The 23,280-nt window shown below is 44.6% G+C and overlaps 1 long non-coding RNA gene across 1 annotated transcript; it reads right to left on the bottom strand.

Moving 5' to 3' along the window:
- Window positions 1-2,340: 2,340 nt before the first annotated feature.
- LOC140908227 (uncharacterized) lies at window positions 2,341-21,259 on the bottom strand. The gene is made up of 3 exons (XR_012157809.1): window positions 21,181-21,259; window positions 2,798-2,971; window positions 2,341-2,505 (listed from the first exon to the last, which is right to left on the bottom strand). It is a non-coding gene; the product is annotated as an uncharacterized lncRNA (long non-coding RNA).
- Window positions 21,260-23,280: the final 2,021 nt, after the last annotated feature.

Genomic DNA, 23,280 nt, shown 5'->3' with positions numbered 1-23,280 from the left:
GGTAGGATCAGGGTATGCATTCCATTCATGTGTCGATGAAGAGTTTGAAGGCATGGTGTGCTGGGGTGTTTTTGTCCATCCTGGCAACATGGCCAAAGAGCATGCAATGCCACTTTTGAACATAGAGAGGAATTGGTGGAAAGCCAGATTTCTGTGAGATTATGGAATTCTGCACAAATTCAAGCCGCTTTATGGAATGCCTCCAACTGCTCAAAGTTTTCCTGTAAGAATGTCCAGGTTTCTGCCCTGTATAAGAGGACAAGCAGTACACACGTCTGAACTTTATCTCAGCACAGAGATTTTTTAATCCATAGGAAATACGAACTTCATGCTAGAGGCAGCAAGACCGAATTGTTAGAGGACAACTGTGTTTGCAACTGTCAAGGTTCCTTCCCCACTCTGAACTCTGGGGTACGGATGTGGGGACCTGCATGAAAGACCCCCTAAGCTTATTCTTACCATCTTAGGTTAAAAACGTCCCCAAGGTACAAACTTTGCCTTGTCCTTGAACCCTATGCTGCCACCACCAAGTGTGTTAAACAAAGAACAGGGAAAGAGCCCACTTGGAGACATATTCCCCCCAAAATATCCCCCAAGCCCTACACCCCCTTTCCTGGGGAAGGCTTGAAAAAAATCCTCACCAATTTGCATAGGTGAACACAGATCCAAACCCTTGGATCTTAAGAACAATGAAAAATCAATCAGGTTCTTAAAAGAAGAATTTTAATTAAAGAAAAGGTAAAAGAATCACCTCTGTAAAATCAGGATGGTAAATACCTTACAGGGTAATCAGATTCAAAACATAGAGAATGCCTCTAGGCAAAACCTTAAGTTACAAAAAGACACAAAAACAGGAAGATACATTCAATTCAGCACAATGTATCTTACCAGCCATTAAACAAAAGGAAATCTAACACATTTCTAGCTAGATTACTTACTAACTTAACAGAAGTTCTGAAGAGCATTCCTGACCTGGTCCTGGCAAAAGCATCACACAGACAGACAGACCCTTTGTTCCCCCCACCCCTCCAGCTTTGAAAGTATCTTGTCTCCTCATTGGTCATTTTGGTCAGGTGCCAGCGAGGTTATCTTAGCTTCTTAACCCTTTACAGGTGAAGGGGTTTTGCCTTTGGTATAGTTCTGTATACAGAAAGGTGGTTACCCTTCCCTTTATATTTATGACAGCAACCTAGTTAGATGAATTTGTCAATGCTCTCCATAGTGCTCGACTCCACCTATACCAGGGATTCGGGTGGCCCAGCTCCAGGGTTCTGGATCTGTCTTCTGCCAAAGATATTCAACCCTGTAGTGTGGGTGGCATCTTGGAAACCTTGAAGGGCAGGACTGAAATTCTCTGGTTCTCCAAAAGCAAGGCAGCTTTGTTGGCATAGTCTTGGTTGGTGAACACTTCTTAACAATCTTGATTAAACACGTGGAGCGGCAACTCCTTATATCCATCGACAGCTCAACATAATAGTGCCAGGGCGAGAACACATCCCTGCCGCACACCTGAGGTCACACAGAAACAAAATGAAAGCCATGGATCAATGTGCCTTCTTACACCAATACCAGTGTGAAGGTAGCATGCCAGATTTAGCAAAACAGAAATTTAGGACTGGAAGGGACCTCAATAGCTCATTTAGTCCAGTCTTCTGCACTGAGTCAGGGCTAAGTATTATCTAGACACTCCCAGGACAAGTGTTTGTCTAACCTGTTTTTAAAAAAAGTCCTCTACATCAGGGGTTCTCAAACTGGGGATTGGGACCCCTCAGGGGGTTGCGAGGTTATTACATGGGGGTGGGGTCATGAGCTGTCAGCCTCCACCCCAAACCCTGCTTTGCAGCCAGCATTTATAATGGTGTTAAATGTATTAAAAAGTGTTTTTAATTTTTAAGGGGGGGGTCACACTCAGAGGCTTGCTATGTGAAAGGGGTCACCAGTACAAAAGTTTGAGAACCACTGCTCTACATCTCCCCAGTCTCATGGAGGCTGAGTGAAATGAAGGAGCAACCAGCTATGACAGGCCATGATAGAAGCACCAGGATTGAAGCCCCGGTTATTACTAGCTCCAGGAGGAGGGATGTGTTTAGCATGCATATGATGGGCATGTCCCAAACCCCACTCAGTGAAGGTACAGCCATGATGGCTCCGACTCTTCTAAAATTCAAACTAGACTTCAGAAGGGCATTTCAATTAGTGGCAATGCTCAGTGGTACTGGGTACAAGACTGCCCTTGTCAAAGAACTCACCTACTACTAGGTCATAATTGCCAACATCAGAGGTTCACTCATCACAAAGTTATCAAGTCAATGTGGAGAGAGCAACCTTCCTCCACTCTGGTGGTCCACACTGTACTCAAGATGTGGCTCTTGTTATTCGATGACCTCTAGCACAGACCGTAACCACGTGTAACCCCATCTCCTCAGGCTTATTTTATGCTCAGCTTCAATACCACCATGGACACTTACTGGTCATTGTGGTCTGTGCCAAAAGATGACATGCCACCTGCAGAAAAAGATGCATTCTGTCACCACTGACAGCACAATTTAGTCGAGTCTGCCACATGACACACTGCTAGTGCTTGAAAATTTCAATGCTGCGGCTGGCTGTGATCAAACTGGGCATAAAACCATGACAGGTCCCTTTGGGTTTGGATTCCCAGAATGACACCACCACTCAGCTTCTGGCAATGTGTGCCACCGATGACTTGTCTGTCATGGGCTCCTGGCTTAGGCACCTTAACGACCATTGCTGGACATAGATTTGAAATGATGGATATGCCATGAAAGGAACTGACCTCATCCTTGTCCGAAATTACTCCACAGTGAAATCTCACCACATCTCTGGCGCAGAAGCACCAGCAAACTCCGATTATAGACTAGTTGCCACTCAGCTCTCACTTCATCTTCTCGCAAGTCAGACATCCATCAACAGTGTGATGTCCAGCATTTATTTGAGAATCCAGTTGAAGCTGTGAAATACAAATCCTGTTGAAGATCACATATGTAATCTTGGTAGCCTCTCAGGTGATGGGGAACTCAACTGGAGTGGTATACATAATGCTACATCACATGTCACTGCTGAAACAATCTGCTTCAGATGGTCATGCAAGAAAACTTGGCTTTCTGAAGAGACCTTTGATGTAATAGTGAAAAGGGCAGACACATGCAAGCAGGTGGATGTTCAAGAACATAAATGGTTCAAAGGCAAGTTCTGGTCCATGGCAAAAAGTGACAGTGAGATCTACATCAAGTCCCTGGCTGACAAAACAGAGAACATGCTAAATCACAACAATCTGCATCCTGCCTACAGAGCTGTCATGCACTTAGCAGCCACAAATTGCTTTTAACATTCCTATCACAAAACCAGATGGCGCTCTTTGCTCTTCAGTGGATGAGGTCCTGGACAGACAGAAAACATATTATGAAAGCATGCTGCACCATGCATCTGCTTATGACTATCCAGAGCTATGTTACCTAACAAAACATATAGCTACAGACCCAGGGACAAACACTCAGCCTCCCTCACTTGAGGCAGCCTAAAGGGTCATCCAAAAGTTATGGAATGGACATTGTTAGGGGGTTATTCCTTCACCCTCTCACTTCCCTGGTCCTTCTCACATGAACAGAGAGCAACAATACCCGAAATCCAAAGGTGCAAACAATTTGATGTTTATTGGGATGAACTTCCAGCAAGTTAAATCCAAGTTCCTTTTTTTAAATTTTTGAATCCCAACTTACTTCCTGTTTACTAATTTATATAGTAATATTCTTAGCTATACCTTAACCAATCATTTTACTAAAATTTACCTAACCAATCCTAACACATTGTAACATGATTATTTAACCAATTATTATCCCACCACCTTAATTAGTTTACAGCCAGCAAAATTAATTATACAGCAGACAGAAACAATTACAGAATCAGACAGAGATTATACAGACAAACAATAGGGAAATGGGGACTACAATGATAAAACAACAAAGAAATGAGGATTTCACATCCCAGCTATTGATCAGTTAGTTCTTGCCAGACAGGATGCTATCAAACTAAGTTTCCTTTTACATCTTCTAGGCACTTCCCTTTCTCTGGAGGCGACAGGCATTATCAGGACAGGATTGTATTCCTAACAGCCCAATAGCACCTTATTTCAGTGTGACTAGTTTTGAATGTGTGGATGTGTCCGGTCCCTTCCCAGCTTATGGCTGCCTCTGCGGCTTAGCCAGAGGCCTTTAGCCTAAGAACAGGACCTCAGGCTGTCACAGTGAGAAACGGCCTTATACAGTCAGACAGTGATTTTGAGTCTTTCTTTTTGCCTCTATAACTAGCTAAATGATAAACATATACCTACATTCTTAAAGTATAGGCCTTTTACAGACAGGCCTGAATATCTATATCCTAACACTCCACCACCACCCCCTTTTTCTTTTTTCTTTTGGGATCCTCCTATCCAGTATCCCTGGAAAAGCTTAGGACATATGGTGACACGTTTCCTGATAGGGCCAGGCATCAAGGTGGAAGGTGTTGATATTCGATTTTTCCCAACTGCCCCTTGAGTAGCATAGTGCCCTGTACCTTCTCTCGTACGGGCATACCACACCTATTCCAATTAGTGTTCCAAACTTCCCGTTAGAGTGGGCCCAAGAAGGTTGGGTCCGGGTTGCCCAGTACACTGTGGTGGGGGAAGGGCTTACTACATTACTTATAGGTTATAATTAGTGGCTGTTTTCTAGGGGGTTATGTCCCCCTTGATCATTTCTGTATGCAACATAACACACACATACTGTTAATAATACACCAGTTGCTATGATAATGAATAGCAAAATGTATCTCACTTCACCCAAAAATTTCCTTTTCCTAGAATGAAAGTCCACAGATCCATGGCAATGGTTTGTACTCCTCCTTGCAGCATATTGGAAGCAGAATCAGACACATCAGGGAAGGCAAGGAAGTGGCCACACCTCTTAAGATACAGTCAGTTTAAGAAATAGCTCTGTGAAGCAGATGAGGAAGTAATTCCTTTAACCATTAATGAGAAGAGCAAGAAATTCATATAAACACTGAAGTTGTTCTACAAAAGGAAAAAGTTCCACATAGCTACTGGAGGACAAAGAGAGAAAAGAGGAAGAGAGGTACAATGGCATAAACTTTTCCTCAGATACTCTGATATTTGTGCTGTATAGAATGAATCCACAGACTTTCCTACTAAGAGAAAGGAAAATTTTGGTTAAGATATTTTCCCGTTCTTCACAGGAAAAGTCCACAGATACAAAACAAATAATACAACTTCCAATAGCTGTGTATAGCCAGTGAGGGAATCAAGGAATTAATTAACTATACACGATGTAAAGAGACAGACAGACTTTATTTAAAATGTAGAAAAGCACAGAGTGCAGAACCCTTCTTCCAAAGGCAGGAACTGATGAAGTTTGCATGGTTTAATTTGTAAAACAATGAAGATGGGGACAGATGACCAGATGTCCAGTTTGTACAATCTCTGTAGGTTGCACAGGACTCTTCAGACCAGGGGGCTGGCATGGCTCTGAGTGAATGAGAATGAACATTCAAGGCGAAATTAAGGCTTCTACTTTTGTATGTCTCAGAAATGCACCATTTTTGCCATCTATTAACTGAAGCCCTAACTGGGGTGTATTGTGCTTTTATGTTTTGGTTTGTATTTTGGTGTGTGGGTGAAGGGGGAGGTCTTTTGATGATGGCATAGAACAAAAAGAACTAGAGATTTTCTGAATTGTTTAAGGTGTTCAGTGTAGCATTTTAAAGGTCTCCTTACATACAGGATATGCCAGAGCTTTTCAGAGCATGTATTGCATGTGGACAAAAAGATGGAAGAATGAATTCTTGTGATCTGTGGGGGACAGTGTATATTTTAGGGATAAAGGCTGTATTAGCTCTTACCACAATTATTCCCTCATATGGTGCAATACTTATTCCAACCGATAAGACCCCAACTCCAAAACTCTCCTCACCCCAGTGATTGCAACCAAGACGACACTCTTCAAAAAAAGATTGCTCCTTGTTTTTTGGTCTCTCTTCCATCAGTTCTCTCCTCTTGACCTTTCGACCTTGCTGCTAACTCCATCCCTCCACTGTTTCTCCCAAGAGTCTGTCACTGCACTTTGGATAACTGATTAGCTTCCTGCTGCTAAAGAAATTCATATGTTCTTGACAACAATCCGAGTCACAGAAGCCACCTAATAGGGGTTCATATCACTTGATAGCACAGCAACTGGTATGCAATGAAAATCAAACCCTTCAGTTTTCAAGTTTTACAGAATTATTCACTCTTAACTGTAGCATACAGGGCCTTTTCCTCTTTTCTGTGGCATCTTCAAAGACTCAAGTATGTCAATTAATTTAAAATCAAGACCCAGGAAATCTGTGAACACTTTCCAGTTCCTGCTGAGTCCTCACTAGATGACCAGTGAACCAGGAGGTGTTCCAGCAGCAGAGCATGGGAGGTGGTGGGAGGGTTGACAGGCATCAGCACATCAGGCGCAGTAACAAGGGGAAGACTGTAAAGGGAAACATTCATATCAGTGTCAGATGAGTCACCAGGGTGCCAGGCCATAACAAAAAGACACGTTAGAAACTGTCTGGGCTAGACAAGTACAAAGAAGCCTCTTCTGGGGATGACAGGAAACCAGCTTCTTTTGGAGCATCAAGTGTGAGGAGAAAAAGAATTAGAGAATGAAAAGAGAAGCTGTCTCATCTCTCCCTTGTTTAGTAAAAAAAAAAAGGGGGGGGGAATAAACCCATTGGAACATATTTTAACAAATTGGTAAATGAAAGAATCCGATGAGCACTCTTCAACTGACATTATCTGTGTCAGATCAGTGACAATGTAACTTGATAGCCTCTTCTCACAGAAAGGGAGCAGGAAAGAACTATCATTGATTTATTAAAGCTGAACTGTCAGTACTGTAAAAGTCATAAAGGGGTGTGCACACTTGTATTGAGATCAGAAAAGTGTAAAGACTGGAGGAAGTCATCCACAGTCATTTTCACTACCTTTGCATTGCATGGCAATTCAACCACATTCACAAGCTTTTTCTTTCACTACCATGTCAACGTTCATGTGAACACAATCATTTGCATTGATGTTTGGTGAGGAGCCTCTCTGCATATTATTCACCCATGATTATGCAGGTTCTTGCCAGAACTAATCATGCACCTACCCAATACATATACTGGTTTGAGAGGCTTTGGAGAGGAAGGAAAAAATGGGGAGGGTTAAAAACAAATAAAATGTGGCTAAATAGCTTGTGAGAAGGAAGGGAGACAGGGGAAGGATGAAATAATAAGCAGTACAAAAAGACAAAGTTCCTCGTGCCTGGAGACACTTGGCTCATGTTCCACCCTATGCAGTACAAGGTGTCTACAGCATGTCCAAGCACAGAGACCTGGAATTATCTTCTAGACCTCTGCTAGCAGCTGCAATGCAAACAGTATTATCATCCTTTTCAGACATCACAGGGACAGATGTTTCAAGCAGCCAGCATCATGCCAAGAATGTGTTGAACTGGAGGAATTTATACTAACAAAAGCTCACAAATTACATTAGTTCTCTGCCATCATGAGTAGCAGTGTCATCCTCCTTGATCATCCACTGTACAAGATGTCACCTCACAAACTTCAGTCCCAATCCTGCTCCTATTGGGGTCAGTAGGAGCTTTGCAAGTGATTTCAGTGGGAACAGGATTGAGCCTCTAACACACCAGTGTTGAATGGAGATATATCATTGGTTGCCAACGTTCTGATTGCAGAAAACCAGATATCCTAGCCCCTTCCTGTCCTCTGAGGCTCCACCCCTTCTCCAAGTCCCCCCCCCCGCTCACTCCATACCCCCTCTCTCTGTTGCTTGCTTTCCTCCATCCTCGCTCACTTGCTCTGTGATGGTGCCCCCCATAAGGCTTTATGAAAATATACTTATGAATGTATATGACATAACTAGAATGTGTTTTATGCTACATATGCCATGTAACATATTTCTGTAAAGGTTATGATCTACTGAATCTATTAATCATATTTGTATGCATGTATCGTTTTTGTATTCGAAGTTATGAATATTGGCTGCATACTTGTTTGATTCTGAGTAGGTTTTAGTGAAGCAGTTGATCAGCTTCCTGAGAAAAGACTATTCTCAGTAAGTACCCAATCAAGAAGCCCTTAAGCCAACAATGAACTTGGAGATGCCAATCCACATCTGGGCTTTCCCAGGAATGTAGCTTGGCTGGTAAGGAACTCAGTCATGTATGGACATATGACTTCCCAGGTGATTCCAAAACTCCATTTTGTAGTTGGACTGTGCATAGGAGAGAGGAGTGGGTCTCCACCCACAAGAGAAAGTCTATTTAAACCCTTGGGAGATCCCTCCATTTTGTCTTCAGCTGGCTAAAGAGAGAGTCTCTCCACCCCCAAAGATACCGGATAGAAACTGGAACTACAGAGGGTGAGTGATTGCTGGACCCAGACTAGAAGGAGACTAGTCTGTAAAAGGAAGCTTACTGGAACTGGTGAGGTTTTTATCTGTATTCAGTTTGATTAGACATAGCCTTCCGTGTTTTATTTTATTTTGCTTGGTTATTCACTTCGTTCTGTCTGTTACTACTTGGAACCACTTAAATCTGTGGAATAAAACAAGTCCTCCGTCTGTGTTTGTCAGCAACAAGTCAGAGACCCTTTATTATGACCAATTGCAAGGGAAGACTGCGGTCAGACAGGGGGTCCCCCATCCTTAGGCAGATCTTCGCCAGATAAACAATTAGTGCAACATTTATACCTTTTGTTACATACAATAATGATCAACAGCAGTATCTTGTTTATACATATTCCTTCCTGATATCTTACCTTTCTCAGCAGTTCCTGCTACAGTCTGCGTTCCATTCTTATCTAACACAAGGTCAAAACAGCATCTCTTACAGTTTTCCCACTCGCTTCCCACTTGCCCAGGCCCTGCCTTAAAGTCTCACATTATTAGAGTTAGCCTGATTCTTGCTCAATTCCTAAGAAAACTAAGATGTCTGCATCCAAATTCCCTTTATCCACTTCCACAGACCCTACTTTCTGTATAAACCTTATACAGGGTAAAATAGATTTATTCAGAGTTTGGACCCCACTGGGAGTTGGGCATCTGAGAGTCAAGGACAGGAACACTTCTGTAAGCTGCTTTCTGATAAGCCAACAGCTCTTAGGGAACATAGTTCAGACCTGGGTCTGGGTTTGCAGCAGGCTAGCAGGTCTGGCTCAAACCAGGCAGGGTGTTGAAGTCCCAAGCTGGGAGGGAAGGGAAAGCAGGGGCAGAAGTAGTCTTGGCACATCAGGTGGCAATTCCCAGGGGGGTTCTCTGATCCAACCCATCACACTCTCGTTTTCACTGGGCTGGGGCTGGAGGGAGGGAGGGGGTAAGGGATCTGGCTGGGGGTGTGGGCTTCAGAATGGGGCCAGGGATAAGGGGTTTGGGATGCAGGAGGGGGCTCCAGGCTGGGGGAGGGGGCTCTGGGCTGGGACAGAGAGTTGGAGTGTGGCAGGGGGTGAGGGCTCTGGGGTACAGGAGGGGGCTCTGGGCTGGGACAGGGTTGTAAGATGTGTGAAAGCTCCCTCTGAGGATGCAGGAGGGGGCTCTGGGCTAGGGTTGAGGGGTTTGGAGTGTGGTGGGGGCTCAGGACTGGAGCAGGGGGTTGGAGTGCAGGAGGAGGCTCAGGGCTGGGGCAGGGGCAGAGTAGGAGATTGGAGGTGAGGGCTCTGGGCAGCACTTGCCTCAGACGGCTCCCAGAAGTGGCCGTCATGTTCCTCTGGCTCCTAGGCGCTGGGGCGGCCCGGTGGCTCCAGGAGCTGTCCCTGTCCTCATGTGCCGCCCCCTGCCCCCTGCCCCAGCTCCCATTGGCCACATTTCCTGGCCAATGGAAGCTGAAGAGCTGGCACTCAGGGCAGCACCTGCAGCATGGGCAGCACACAGAGCCACACTCTGTTTGCTGTTCACGTCTTGTTCACGTGCACAAGTCCATGGGGCCGGATGCGTTGCATCCTAGAGTGCTAAAGGAGTTGGCGGATGTGATTGCAGAGCCATTGGCCATTGTCTTTGAAAACTCATGGCGATCGGGGGAAGTCCCGGATGACTGGAAAAAGGCTAATGTAGTGCCCATCTTTAAAAAAGGGGAAGGAGGAGGATCCTGGGAACTACAGGCCAGTCAGTCTCACCTCAGTCCCTGGAAAAATCATGGAGCAGGTCCTCAAGGAATCAATTCTGAAGCACTTAGAGGAGAGGAAAGTGATCAGGAATAGCCAGCATGGATTCACCAAGGGCAAGTCATCCCTGACTAATCTAATTGCCTTCTATGATGAGATAACTGGCTCTGTGGATGAAGGGAAAGCAGTGGATGTACTGTTCCTTGACTTTTGCAAAGCTTTTGACACGGTCTCCCACAGTATTCTTGCCAGCAAGTTAAAGAAGTATGGGCTGGATGAATGGACTATAAGGTGGATAGAAAGCTGGCTAGATTGTCGGGCTCAACGGGTAGTGATCAATAGCTCCATGTCTAGTTGGCAGCCGGTATCAAGTGGAGTGCCCCAAGGGTCAGTCCTGGGGCCAGTTTTGTTCAATATCTTCATAAATGATCTGGAGGATAGTGTGGATTGCACCCTCAGCAAGTTTGCAGATGACACTAAACTAGGAGGAAAGGTAAATACGCTGGAGGGTAGGGATAGGATACAGAGGGACCTAGACAAATTGGAGGATTGGGCCAAAAGAAATCTGATAAGGTTCAACAAGGACAAGTGCAGAGAGGAAGAATCCAATGCACCGCTACAGACTAGGGACCAAATGGCTCAGCAGCAGTTCTGCAGAAAAGGACCTAGGGGTTACAGTGGACAAGAAGTTGGATATGAGTCAACAGTGTGCCCTTGTTGCCAAGAAGGCCAATGGCATTTGGGAATGTATAAGTAGGGGCATTGCCAGCAGATCGAGGGATGTGATCGTTCCCCTCTATTCGACATTGGTGAGGCCTCATCTGGAGTACTGTGTCCAGCTTTGGGCCCCACACTACAAGAAGGATGTGGAAAAATTGGAAAGAGTCCAGCGGAGGGCAACAAAAATGATTAGGGTACTGGAACACATGACTTATGAGGAGAGGGTGAGGGAACTGGGGATGTTTAGTCTACGAAAGAGAAGAATGAGGGGGGATTTGAAAGTTGCTTTCAACTACCTGAAAGGGGGTTCCAAAGAGGATGGCTCTAGACTGTTCTCAGTGGTGGAAGATGACAGAACAAGGAGTAATGGTCTCAAGTTGCAGTGGGGGAGATTTAGGTTGGATATTAGGAAAAAGTTTTTCACTAGGAGGGTGGTGAAACACTGGAATGCGTTACCTAGGGAGGTGGTGGAATCTCCTTCCTTAGAGGTTTTTAAGGTCAGGCTTGACAAAGCCCTGGCTGGGATGATTTAATTGGGGATCGGTCCTGCTTTGAGCAGGGGGTTGGACTAGATGACCTCCTGAGGTCCCTTCCAACCCTGATATTCTCTGATTCTATGATTTGCCTGAGGAGTGGCAAATAGGTCTGTCCACGACTATAGCGCTCACCATGCTAAAACGCCATTCAGAGTAAACATTTGAGGGAGAACAGCCTAGATGTTGTTCATCTATATGAAATGTGCCCATCAACAGATCCCTCCAAATGCCAGTACAGCACAGGGCTGAGGTATGGGCAGACAACAATGACATCCATCAACATTCCATGAAGCCCTATCTTCAGCTAAACCCTTGTGGAGCTCTGGGGCAATTCTGGAAAGGCCAAAGTCCTCCAGGCTCTCTCAAAGGGACCTTCCCCATATCAGAACTGTCCCTCTCAGGCTGCTGCTGCATTTCTTTCCATATAAGATGCTGCTGCCACAAATATAGATCAGGACCCTGCCAAAAGCACTCAAGCCACTGTCAATCAGTCTTTGCTTCCAGTGGTTTATGTCAGTCAGTAGGAAGGAAAAATCGCTACTTTAAAATCTGGTTCCATACGGGTGGCCACAATCAAATGCTCTTGCACATTTCTCTGGGGTGGCAGTCACCTCTCAGTGCACAAGACATTTTTTGTGCCAGCCAGAGGTACATCCACTGTTGTTTCCCTCACTATACTGTCCAGCCATACAGTTTCCTTTCCCTCACCAAACGGGCAGATGAATGGAATGAGCTGGCTAATACCAGTGGCCTCACCAGCAACAATCTTTGGAGTATTAAAGGGCTTCAGGATGCCTCACACACACTTCTCGTAAGCAGCCAGTCTGATGCTTCAGAGAGCAAGCTGCTTTCTTTCTCCACTTGAGTGAAGCTTTGTAGGTGTAAGCAGAGTCAGGATGAGCTCCACCCTGACATCTGGTGGTGAGGTGTGGCAAGTTGTGGAAAAGAACTTCAGGGGCTGATCTCATTTGCATAGGCACACCCACCCCGCCTAGATTGAGGCCATAGCTGCCCAAATGGTCACTTTGGCTGCTGTGGGATCCCCAGTGTCTCTGTTATTGGGGCAGGAAGAATAAATTGTTATTACCCTGATTATGGGAATCAAGGACAGTGGAACTGCACTTGCCTTTTGTTATGATGGAGGGACTCGCCATCAACTGACTAGCACTCGCTCGGCAAGGGATATGGGTTCCAAAACTCAATGAATTGAGAGAGGTTGGGAACAGGTATTAATACTTGGTGGCATGGGCCCCCTAGTGAGGGCCTTACATGCCAGTTGCACTTCCTCCTCTCTCCACTGTGGAATATCAGAGCTAATTTTGATTCTATCAGGAGTCTAGTTACAGGCTGCTGAGCTGAATTCACTTTGGGCTAATGGTGCACCAGCACTGAGGCTCCCCTACTACAAGCTGAAATCATAAAAGAGCTAAGCTTACTAAGAGCTGAAATCACTGAGTGTTGTATTAAGTAGTGGGGGAGCCTGAAAATATATGGTGGAGCAGTTTGCAGGATGGCGAGCAGAGCGGCTGGTGGAGAAGAGCAGTTTGCGGGACGGGGAGCGGAGCCGTTCGTGAGACGGCGAGCGGAGTCCTGTGGAGCTGTGGAGTAGTCAGCTTCAGGTCATGTAAGGTGCCCCTTACCTCTTTCCCTCCCCCCCCCCCAACCACATTTTTACCCAGACTGGGGAGGAAAACTTTGCAGATAAACTTTTGGACTCTGGGGCTGCCCTGACCAGGGACAGAGATTTTTGGGTCATTGGACTTTTGGGACTTTGGGTGATTTGGGGTTGCTGGACTCAAGAACTAAAGGGAAAGGACATGCCCCAATTTGCTTGGGGTGGGTTTTTTGCTCATGGGTTGTGTTATGAATCCTGTTCCTGGTGTTTCCCCAACATAATGCCACATTGTTTCTCTCTGTTATTAAAAGGCTTTTTGTTACACTCAGACTATGTGCTTGCGAGAGGGGTGTTAGGATATAGATATTCAGGCCTGTCTGTAAAGGCCTGTACTTTAAGAATTTAGGTGTATTATCATCACTTGGCTAGTTAGAGGTATAAAAGAAAGAATCAAAATCACTGTCTGCCAGTGTAAGGTCCTTCTCTTAAAGTGACAGTCTCAGGCCCTGTTTTTAGGCTAAGGCCTTTGGCTAAGCGACAGAGGCAGCCATAAGCTGGGAAGCAACCAGTCACATCCTCACATTCCAAACTAGTCACATTGAAAGAAGGTGCTATTGGGCTGTTAGGAATACAATCCTATCCTGACAGTGCCTATCACCTCCAGAGAAAGGGAAGTGCCTAGAAGATGTAAAAGGAAATTGAGGTTGATAGTTTTCTGTCTGGTAAGAACTCACTTATCAATAGACACAGCTGGGAAACTCTTATGTCTTTATAGATGTAGTTGTGAAATCCTCACTTCTGTATTGTTTTGTCATTATAGTTCCCACTTTGCTATTGTTTATTGGCATGCTCTCTGTCTGGTTCTGTGATTGTTTCTGTCTGCTGTATAATTAATTTTGCTGGGTGTAAACTAATTAAGGTGGTGGGATATAACTGGTTAGCTAATCATGTTACAGTATGTTAGGATTGGTTAGTTAAATTTCAGTAGAATGATTGGTTAAGGTATAGCTAAGAATATTACTATATAAATTAGGGGCAAACAGGAAGTAAGTTGGGATTCAAAAATAAGGAAAAAGGAACTTGTATTTAAGCTTGCTGGAAGTTCACCCCAATAAACATTGAATTGTTTGCACCTTCGGACTTCGGGTATTGTTGCTCTCTGTTCATGCGAAAAGGACCAGGGAAGTGGGAGAGTGAAGGAATAAGCCCCCTAACAAGGGGAAGTATTGCCTCTTGGAGGCGCCCAGCGGGGCTGGTATATATTTGTCCCAGGTCACTGGGTGGGGGCTCGAGCCGGTTTTGCACTGGGTTGTTGGAATAGCACCCCTAGATACTGAACCCAGCCCTTGTTCCTGCCAACTCTGACAGGCAGAAGGGTTACATAGGTAAACACCCAGCATGGCAGCATTCTGCTGGATTCAGTATTCTGGTGGATTGTCTATCACGGGCAAATTTTTAAATCAAGATATGATTTTTTCCCCTAAAAGATATGCTCTTGTTCAAACAAGAATTATTTCTGGGAAGATCTATGGCCGCAGTCATGTAGGAGATCAGGGTAGATGATCACAGTGGTCCCTTCTGGTTTTAGAATCTATTAATTATTTTGTGAGGAAAGGGTCAAGACTGCAGGCGAAGAAGAAAAATTTGGCCTGTCTGTCCATTGCTGATACCTGACTTTGTGGAAACAAGAACCCTCCATTCAGCTGAGGAACAGTCATGCAAAGTGGAGCCTTGCATACATATGATCAGTAACTCTGGAAAGTATGCTGTGTTGCTGGTGTAGCTGAAGTTTGACACTGCAAAGAGAAACTGGGGCAGCCCTAGCCAGCAGCCAGGTGGATCCCAGGCAGGAATAGTTCATAGTACAGAACTAGTTAGACAAAGAGCTGAGATTGGTGTACTCTTTGCTCAAATAGACAATTTCTGTATTACAGGTGGCCACTGCATAGTGTTATACTCAGGCTGTCAACTACTAATTATATCGGACATCTTTAAATATGAGTGTGTGTACAAGTGTGTAAAAAAATATAAAGTAAAATCCCTTACACTCATTATAGGGAACAGTTTCCAAGGCATATGGAAAATATAAGTGTCCAGGAAAATAAACACTGGTGCTAAATAATTAACTTGAGAGATAAAATACAATTTTAAAGATCCCATTAAAAGGAAAATCCTGATGCACCATTGACTACAGAGCTGTTATCAGTGCCTCCACAATAAAAGGCCAGATGCTCTAGAAGAGCAGACATTCAGGGCCTGAGCCATAACTCTCCCGGGTATGTGCACTGGAAAGCAAAAATCATACAGACCTGTGACATGGCCAGCTAATTAAGGCTGTCCAACACAATCCTATGCGTGGCAAATACCAACCCTGAAATAATGTAAAGGAATGCCACCAAGTTTATTCCACAAAAGGTCTAGTGAAACCTGCTTTGCTTTCCTAAAGTTATGCTTCCCTGTATTGGGTCTCTTCAGGTTTGCCTTTTCAACCCATCAAGAGAGCTGTCAAGTAGCATTTGGCCACATCTTGAGGAACCCAAAGTCTCCCTTTTTAATATGGAGAAGGCGTCACTCTAAATTTCACTGTGCCTGGTAACAATAATCCAGATGACACAGAGCATTGCTGGGGCAGGAGAGCTGGAATGTATTATGGATTTTTAACGTTTGCTACTTTTTCTCGGTTGATCTTGCAAATTATCTTTTGGAAACATTCACTTAAAAGCTTTTTAAACTTTTAAGGATTTTTGATGAGTCTGACAGTCTGATCATGTTCTGTGCTTCTGTAGTCTAAGTCTCTTATGTTTCTTACTCTTATTTATGTTGGGCTCATGTAAGCAGCTAGATTAATGAATCACAGAATGAAGCTACAGTGTGTCATCACACTCTACCGCTTGCAGAGAGTACAGTGCTATTTTTCTACAGTTCTGCTACTACTAATTTAACATGACATTATATGAAGCTACTCTCCAGCACTTTTCAGTAAAGTTTCTAAAAGTATAACCAAACCTGACCTTCCCTTGCACTCTGCATGCCCTTAAGGGATCATGAATATCTTCAAGAGGCCATTTTCTGCTTAATTCTGTCTTTTCCCCAACTCTGATTACCGTGTCAGGGACGCAGTGTTATGACAACCTACTATGACCAGGGCTTACTCATAATATCTCGAATAAACAAACAAACCATATGGTTATTGATCAAACAGTATATTTCTGAGAATTGTTGATCTTTTGAGCTGCATGTGTTGCAATTTGTGTTTTGGCATCCACTGATTCAACCTTGAGGTGTACCGGAGTGCAGAGGCCTTAATCGACAACTTTCAATATGGCAGTACTACTCAGGATCTGATCAATCCCATTAAGGTTAAAAATTCCAAGGTATTGCTCTCCAAGGTATATAGGCAACATTAGGCATTGCAATATCTTCTTAAACTCATTCCTCAAATTCTCCTATTGAATAATGGAGATCGGAAGAAGATCTTTCCCTAAAAGAAGCTTAACAATTCTTTTTATATCTTCGTCTTTCATTTATTGAATAAAGCCCCTAGATTGGATCACAGAGATCTAAACCCCGTGAACACTATTTCCTATTTGATTATAAATCACCAGGAAAGGTATTAATGATATTAGGAGATGCTCTGAATTAATAGGATATAATACAAGCTAAGTACCTTTCATAGGCATCCTTCAACCTTTGTGTGTTATCTAAAAAAGCCGTACCCTTATACAATGATTACAACTGTTGGGCTATGCAACCTTAACAACAAATTCAAGGCAACAACTTCCCTTAAAACACTTTGTACCTTAACAAATGTTTTTGTACAGCCACACTGCAGTGAGGTGTTAGCTTCAGACACCAATAGGGAGTCCTCCAAATTTTGAAGAGGCAACAATTTTTCCTCTATTGGAACCATTCTCACAAGTTTCATGACAACCTTCCCTCTGGTCAGGGAGGGCAAAACACAGCTTCCTCTTGAGCCCATCAGTGGTATTCTGAACTCTCCAGTGAGATTAATGCAGACCACCACCTGGCCTCTCTTCCAAGGCTGGGCAAAAATTTTCCATCAAATCAGTTTTCAACAGAAAAAGCACTATAGCAAAGGTTCTCAAACGGTGATCTGTGGTCCGTGAGCTCCATTCAGGTGGTCCACAGATAGTTCCCTCTAAGCTTCACACCTGGGTGTCCACACACAATAGAATGAACGGCCACCTACCTAATTAGTGCAGCTGCAAAGCATGGATCCACTAATTAGGTGCCTGGACCCTTGAGAAGACTCACATGTAAGGTGAGGTGGTGGCCTTAGGGGGGGTAGGTGAGAGGGGGGAGTGCAGTGAGAAGAGGATGTGGGGGAAATTTGGGACATGCATGGCCAGTGAAAAAGGCAACTTTCCCCAGCTCTAGGGCTGTTGCTACTGGGGAGAGACCCCAACCTCCTTCCCAGCCCCAGCTTGGGGGCTGCCATGGCAGGGGAGAAAGGGCACATCTATCACGTTATAAAGGCAAGACTACGGATACTAAAATGAATGGTGTGCTTTTATTTGTAGAACAAATAAAGATTATTAAGGTTTTCTGGTTTTTTTGTGTTTTTTTAAATATAATGCTTTTATCCAAAGTGCTTTACAATAGTTATCTAATGGTACAAACAACATTTGGAAAGATCATTAAGTGGTCCGCCGAGCCCCTCAGCAATTTTCAAGTGGTCCATGAATAAAACAGTTTGAGAACCACTGCACTACAGCATCTCAGGTGGTTTAATGCAAAACAACTTAATGTTTCTTTTTGTTTCAGCGAATCAGTTACTTAGATTTGGATTAACCAGACAAATTATTTTATTTTCCCCAACAAAAACTTTTGGTTTTCAGCCAAGATTTTCTGTGTTTTTGATGAAAAGCCGAAGTTTTCTGTGGAAAGTTGTTGGGGGAAAAAAATATTTTTCTTGGTCAAAATTTTCCACAGGAAAAAAAGTAATCCTTATGTTGACCAACTCTACTCACAGCATCATGTGCTGAATGCAAACTAAGAAGTGAGTTCCTAACCTTCACATGGTAGGTGTACTGTATTACTGCTAAACAATACAGCCAATCTGTCAGCAGAACTTCCTATTGCATATCCACAAAGGCATTTAAGGCAGAATTTTCAAAAGATCTCAGCATGCAAAATGAGGGCCATACTTTCATAAAATTTCAGCATGTCAAGTGTTGACCACTTTTGAAAAATCTGCCCCTGAGAGTGGGTGCCGAGTACTTGAAAATCTAGTCCCCTAGTCCCTTGAATCATATACCCCCACTTTTTGCTGTAGCCATTAGAAATTCATCAGCACTGTAATGGCAGCTCCGTAACAACTGCCAGCCTGTACAGGCATAAAATGACTAATGGAGAAGCACATGAAATAGGCTACTTTCATGCTGGAGATGTTCATGCTGTAGAAATCCCTGCAGCTGCTTAAAAGTGCATTAGGTTGAGCCCCTGTCATAAATATAAAGGGAAGGGTAAACCCCTTTAAAATCCCTCCTGGACAGAGGAAAAATCCTCTCACCTGTAAAGGGTTAAGAAGCTAAAGGTAACCTCTCTGGCACCTGACCAAAATGACCAATGAGGAGACAAGATACTTTCAAAAGCTGGGAGGAGGGAGAGAAACAAAGGGTCTCTGTCTGTCGGTACTCTGCTTTTGCCGGGGATAGAACAGGAATGGAGTCTTAGAACTTTTAGTAAGTAATCTAGCTAGGTATGTGTTAGATTATGATTTCTTTAAATGGCTGAGAAAAGAACTGTGCTGAATAGAATGACTATTTCTGTCTGTGTGTCTTTTTGTAACTTAGAGAATCCCTCTAGGCAAAACCTTATGTTTTGAATGTAATTACCCTGTAAGGGATCTACCATCCTGATTTTACAGAGGTGATTCCTTTACTTCTATTTACTTCTATTTTTATTAAAAGTCTTCTTGTAAGAAAACTGAATGCTTTTTCATTGTTCTCAGATCCAAGGGTTTGGGTCTGTGGTCACCTATGCAAATTGGTGAGGATTTTTACCAAACCTGTCCCAGGAAGTGGGGTGCAAGGGTTGGGAGGATTCTGGGGGGAAAGACGTGTCCAAACTATGTTTCCCAGGAAACCCAGTTAGAGTTTGGTGGTGGCAGTGGATATTCCAAGGACAAAGGATAAAATTAATTTGTACCTTGGAGAAGTTTTAACCTAAGCTGGTAAAAGTAAGCTTAGGGGGTTTTCATGCAGGTCCCCACATCTGTACCCTAGAGTTCAGAGTGGGGGAGGAACCTTGACAGCCCCATAATTCTTCAAAGTTATCATAGAATCGAAGAAGATTAGGTTTGGAAGGGACCTCAGGAGGTCATCTAGTCCAACCCCCTGCTCAAAGCAGGACCAACCACAACTAAATCATCCCAGCCAAGGACTTTATCAAGACAGGCCTTAAAAACCTCTAAGGATGGAGATTCCACCACCTACCTAGGTAACCCATTCCAGTGCTTCACCACCCTCCTAGTGAAATAGCTTTCCCTAATATCCAACCTAGACCCCCCCCCCCACTGCAACTTGAGACCATTACTCCTTCTTCTGTCACCTGCCACCCTTGAGAACAGCCTAGCTCCATGCTCTTTGGAACCGCCCTTCAGGTAGTTGAAGGCGGCTATCAAATCCCCTCTCACTCTTCTGCAGACTAAACAAGCCCAGTTCCTTCAGCCTCTCCTCATAAAGTCACGTGCCCCAGCCCCCTAATCATATTTGTTGCCCTTCGCTGGGCTCTTTCCAATTTGCCCACATCCTTTCTGTAATAGGGGGCCCAAAACTGAACGCAGTACTCCAGATGTGGCCTCTCCAGTACCAAATAGAGGGGAATAATCACTTCCCTCATTCTGCTGGCAATGCTCCTACTAACATAGCCCAATATGTCGTTAGCCGTTTTGGCCACAAGGGCACACTGCTGACTCTCATCCAGCTTCTCATCCACTGTAATCCCCAGGTCCTTTTCTGCAAAACTTCTGAATAGCCAGACGGTCCCCAGCCTGTAGCAGTGCATGGGATTCTTCCATCCTAAGTGCAAGACTCTGCACTTGTCCTTGTTGAACCTCAGATTTCTTTTGGCCCAATCCTCCAATTTGTCTGGTCATTCTGGACCCTATCCCTACCCTGCAGTGTATCTACCTCTCCCCACAGCTTAATGTCATCCATGAACTTGCTGAGGGTGCAATCCAGATAATTAATGAAGATGTTGAATAGAACCGGCCCCAGGACTGACCCGTGGGGCACTCCACTTGATACTAGCTGCCAACTAGACATCGAGCCGTTGATTACTACCCATTGATCCTGATCATCTAGACATCTTTCTATCCACCTTACAGTCCATTCATCCAATCCATACTTCTTTAACTTGCTGACAAAAATACTGTGGGAAACCACAACAAAAGCTTTGCTAAAGTAAAGATATATCATGTCTACTGCTTTCCCCATATCCAGAGAGCCAGTTATCTCATCATAGAAGGCAGTCAGGTTGGTCATAGAATCATAGAATATCAGGGTTGGAAGGGACCTCAGGAGGTCATCTAGTCCAACCCTCTACTCAAAGCAGGACCAATCCCCAATTTTTGCCCCAGATCCCTAAATGACCCCCTCAAGGATTGAACTCTCACCCCTGGGTTTAGCAGGCCAATACTCAAACCACTGAGCTATCCCTCCCCCCAAAGTAAGGCATGACTTGCCCTTGGTGAATCCTTGTTAACTGTTCCTGATCACCTTCCTGCCTTCCAAGTGCTTCAAAATGGATTCCTTGAGGACCTGCTCCATGATTTTTCCAGGGACTGAGGTGAGGCTGCAGTTCCCCAGATTCTCCTTCTTCCCTTTTTAAAAAATGGCCACTGTATTTGCCTTTTTCTAATCATCTGGGACTTCTCCCAATCACCACGAGTTTTCAAAGATAATGGCTCTGCAATCACATCAACCAACTCCCTCAGCACCCTCAGATGCATTGCGCCCAGCCCCATGGAGTTGTGCATGTCCAGCTTTTCTAAATAGTCCTTAGCCTGTTCTTTCACCACTGAGGACTGCTCACCTCCTCCTCGTTCTGTGCTGCTCAGTGAGCAGTCTGGGAGCTTACCTTGTCTGTGAAGGCTGAGGTAAAAGCAGCATTGAATACTTCAGCTATTTCCACATCATCTGTCACTAGGCTGCCTCCTCCATTCAGTAAGGGTCCCACACTTCCCCTGACCACCTTCTTGTTGTTAACATACCTGTAGAAACCTTTCTTGTTACCCTTCACATGCCTTGCTAGCTGCAACTCCAATTGTACTTTGGCCTTCCTAATTACACTCCTGCATGCTCGAGCAATATTTTTATATTCCTCCCCAGTCATCTGTCCAAGTTTCCACTTCTTGTAAGGCAACTGTAACCCTTCTGCCCATCAGAGTTAGCAGCAACAAGGGCTGGGTTCAGTATCTAGGGGCTTCGTTTCAATAACGCAATGCAAAACCGGCTCGAGCCCCCACCCAGTGACCTGGGACAATTACATATCACCCCCCTGGGTGCCTCTAAGAGGCAATACTTCCCCTCTTGCAAGCACAGTGTCTGAGTGTAACCAAAGCCTTTTAATAAAGGAGGGAAACAATACAGCATTATGTTGGGGAAACACTACAAATAGGATTCATAACACAATCCATGAGCAAAAGACCCACTGCCAAGTAAGTTTGGCAGTGTCCTTTTCCCCTCAGAGTCTTAAGTCCAGCAACCCAAAAGTCACCCCCACCCCACAGTTTCTGTCTTTGGTCAGTGCACCCCCAGAGTTCAGAAGTTCATCTGCAGAGTTTACCTCCCAGCCTGGGTGGAAGGGGGGAAGGTATGGGGGGCGTCTTACATGCTCTGCTAGTCGGGTTGATGGCCGATTGCCAAGCCTCTCCATGGGGTTCTGCTGCAGTCTTCACCACCAGCTGTACCTCTCCACCAGCCATGCTGCTATCTGCGCCTCTCTGCTAGCTGCTCACCAACTTGTCTTCAGCCCCTACCCCAACACAGCTCTCAGTGATTTCAGTTCTTAGTAACTCCAGCTCTTTAGTGATTTTAGTTGTTAGTGGGGGGGAGGGGCCTCAGTGCTGGTGCACTCAGAACCACTAGCCCAAAGTAGGTCTAATACTTAGCAATCAGTGATTTCAGCTCTACAGCTAACAAGAGTCCTAACTGAGTCAAAATTAGCTCTCTTATTATAGTGGAGAGGACAAAGTGGTGTTTCAGGCCCTCAGACAGGGCCCATACTACCAGGTACATATACCTATCCCCAGCCTCTCTCCATTCACTGAACTTTGGAACCCATGTCGCTTGCCTAGCAAGTGCTACTTAGTTGAGGACGAGTCCCTCCGTCATAAAATTCCAAGTACAGTTCTACTGTCCTTGATCCACATAACAAGGATAATACCACTTTATTACTCCTGCCCCAATAACAAAGAGACTAGGGATCCCACAGCAGCCAAAGTGACCATTTGGGCAAGCAGTCCACCATGCTAGGCAGGGTGGGTGTGCCCATGCAAACAAGATCAGCCCCTGAAGTCCTTTTCCACAGCTCACCACCAGATGTCAGGGTAGAGCTCATTCTGACTCTGCTTACACAACCATAATTTTTTTTGGTTTCAGAGGAACAGCCGTGTTAGTCTGTATTCGCAAAAAGAAAAGGAGTACTTGTGGCACCTTAGAGACTAACCAATTTATTTGAGCATGAGCTTTCGTGAGCTACAGCTCACTTCATCAGATGTTTACCGTGGAAACTGCAGCAGACTTTATATACACACAGAAATCATGAAACAATACCTCCTCCCACCCCACTGTCCTGCTGGTAATAGCTTATCTAAAGTGATCAACAGGTGGGCCATTTCCAGCACAAATCCAGGTTTTCTCACCCTCCACCCCCCCACACAAATTCACTCTCCTGCTGGTGCTAGCCCATCCAAAGTGACAACTCTTTACATAATCAAGTCGGGCTATTTCCTGCATAGATCAAGGTTTTCTCACATCCCCCCCACCCCCATACACACACAAACTCACTCTCCTGCTGGTAATAGCTCATCTAAACTGACCATTCTCCAGGTTTAAATCCAAGTTAAACCAGAACATCTGGGGGGGGGGTAGGAAAAAACAAGAGGAAACAGGCTACCTTGCATAATGACTTAGCCACTCCCAGTCTCTATTTAAGCCTAAATTAATAGTATCCAAT

Source organism: Lepidochelys kempii, chromosome 3, assembly GCF_965140265.1.
Source record: "Lepidochelys kempii isolate rLepKem1 chromosome 3, rLepKem1.hap2, whole genome shotgun sequence".
In the NCBI taxonomy this organism is placed as follows: Eukaryota; Metazoa; Chordata; order Testudines; family Cheloniidae; genus Lepidochelys; species Lepidochelys kempii.
Note: the sequence above shows the minus strand (reverse complement) of the source record. Positions and strands in the feature narration are given on the sequence as shown.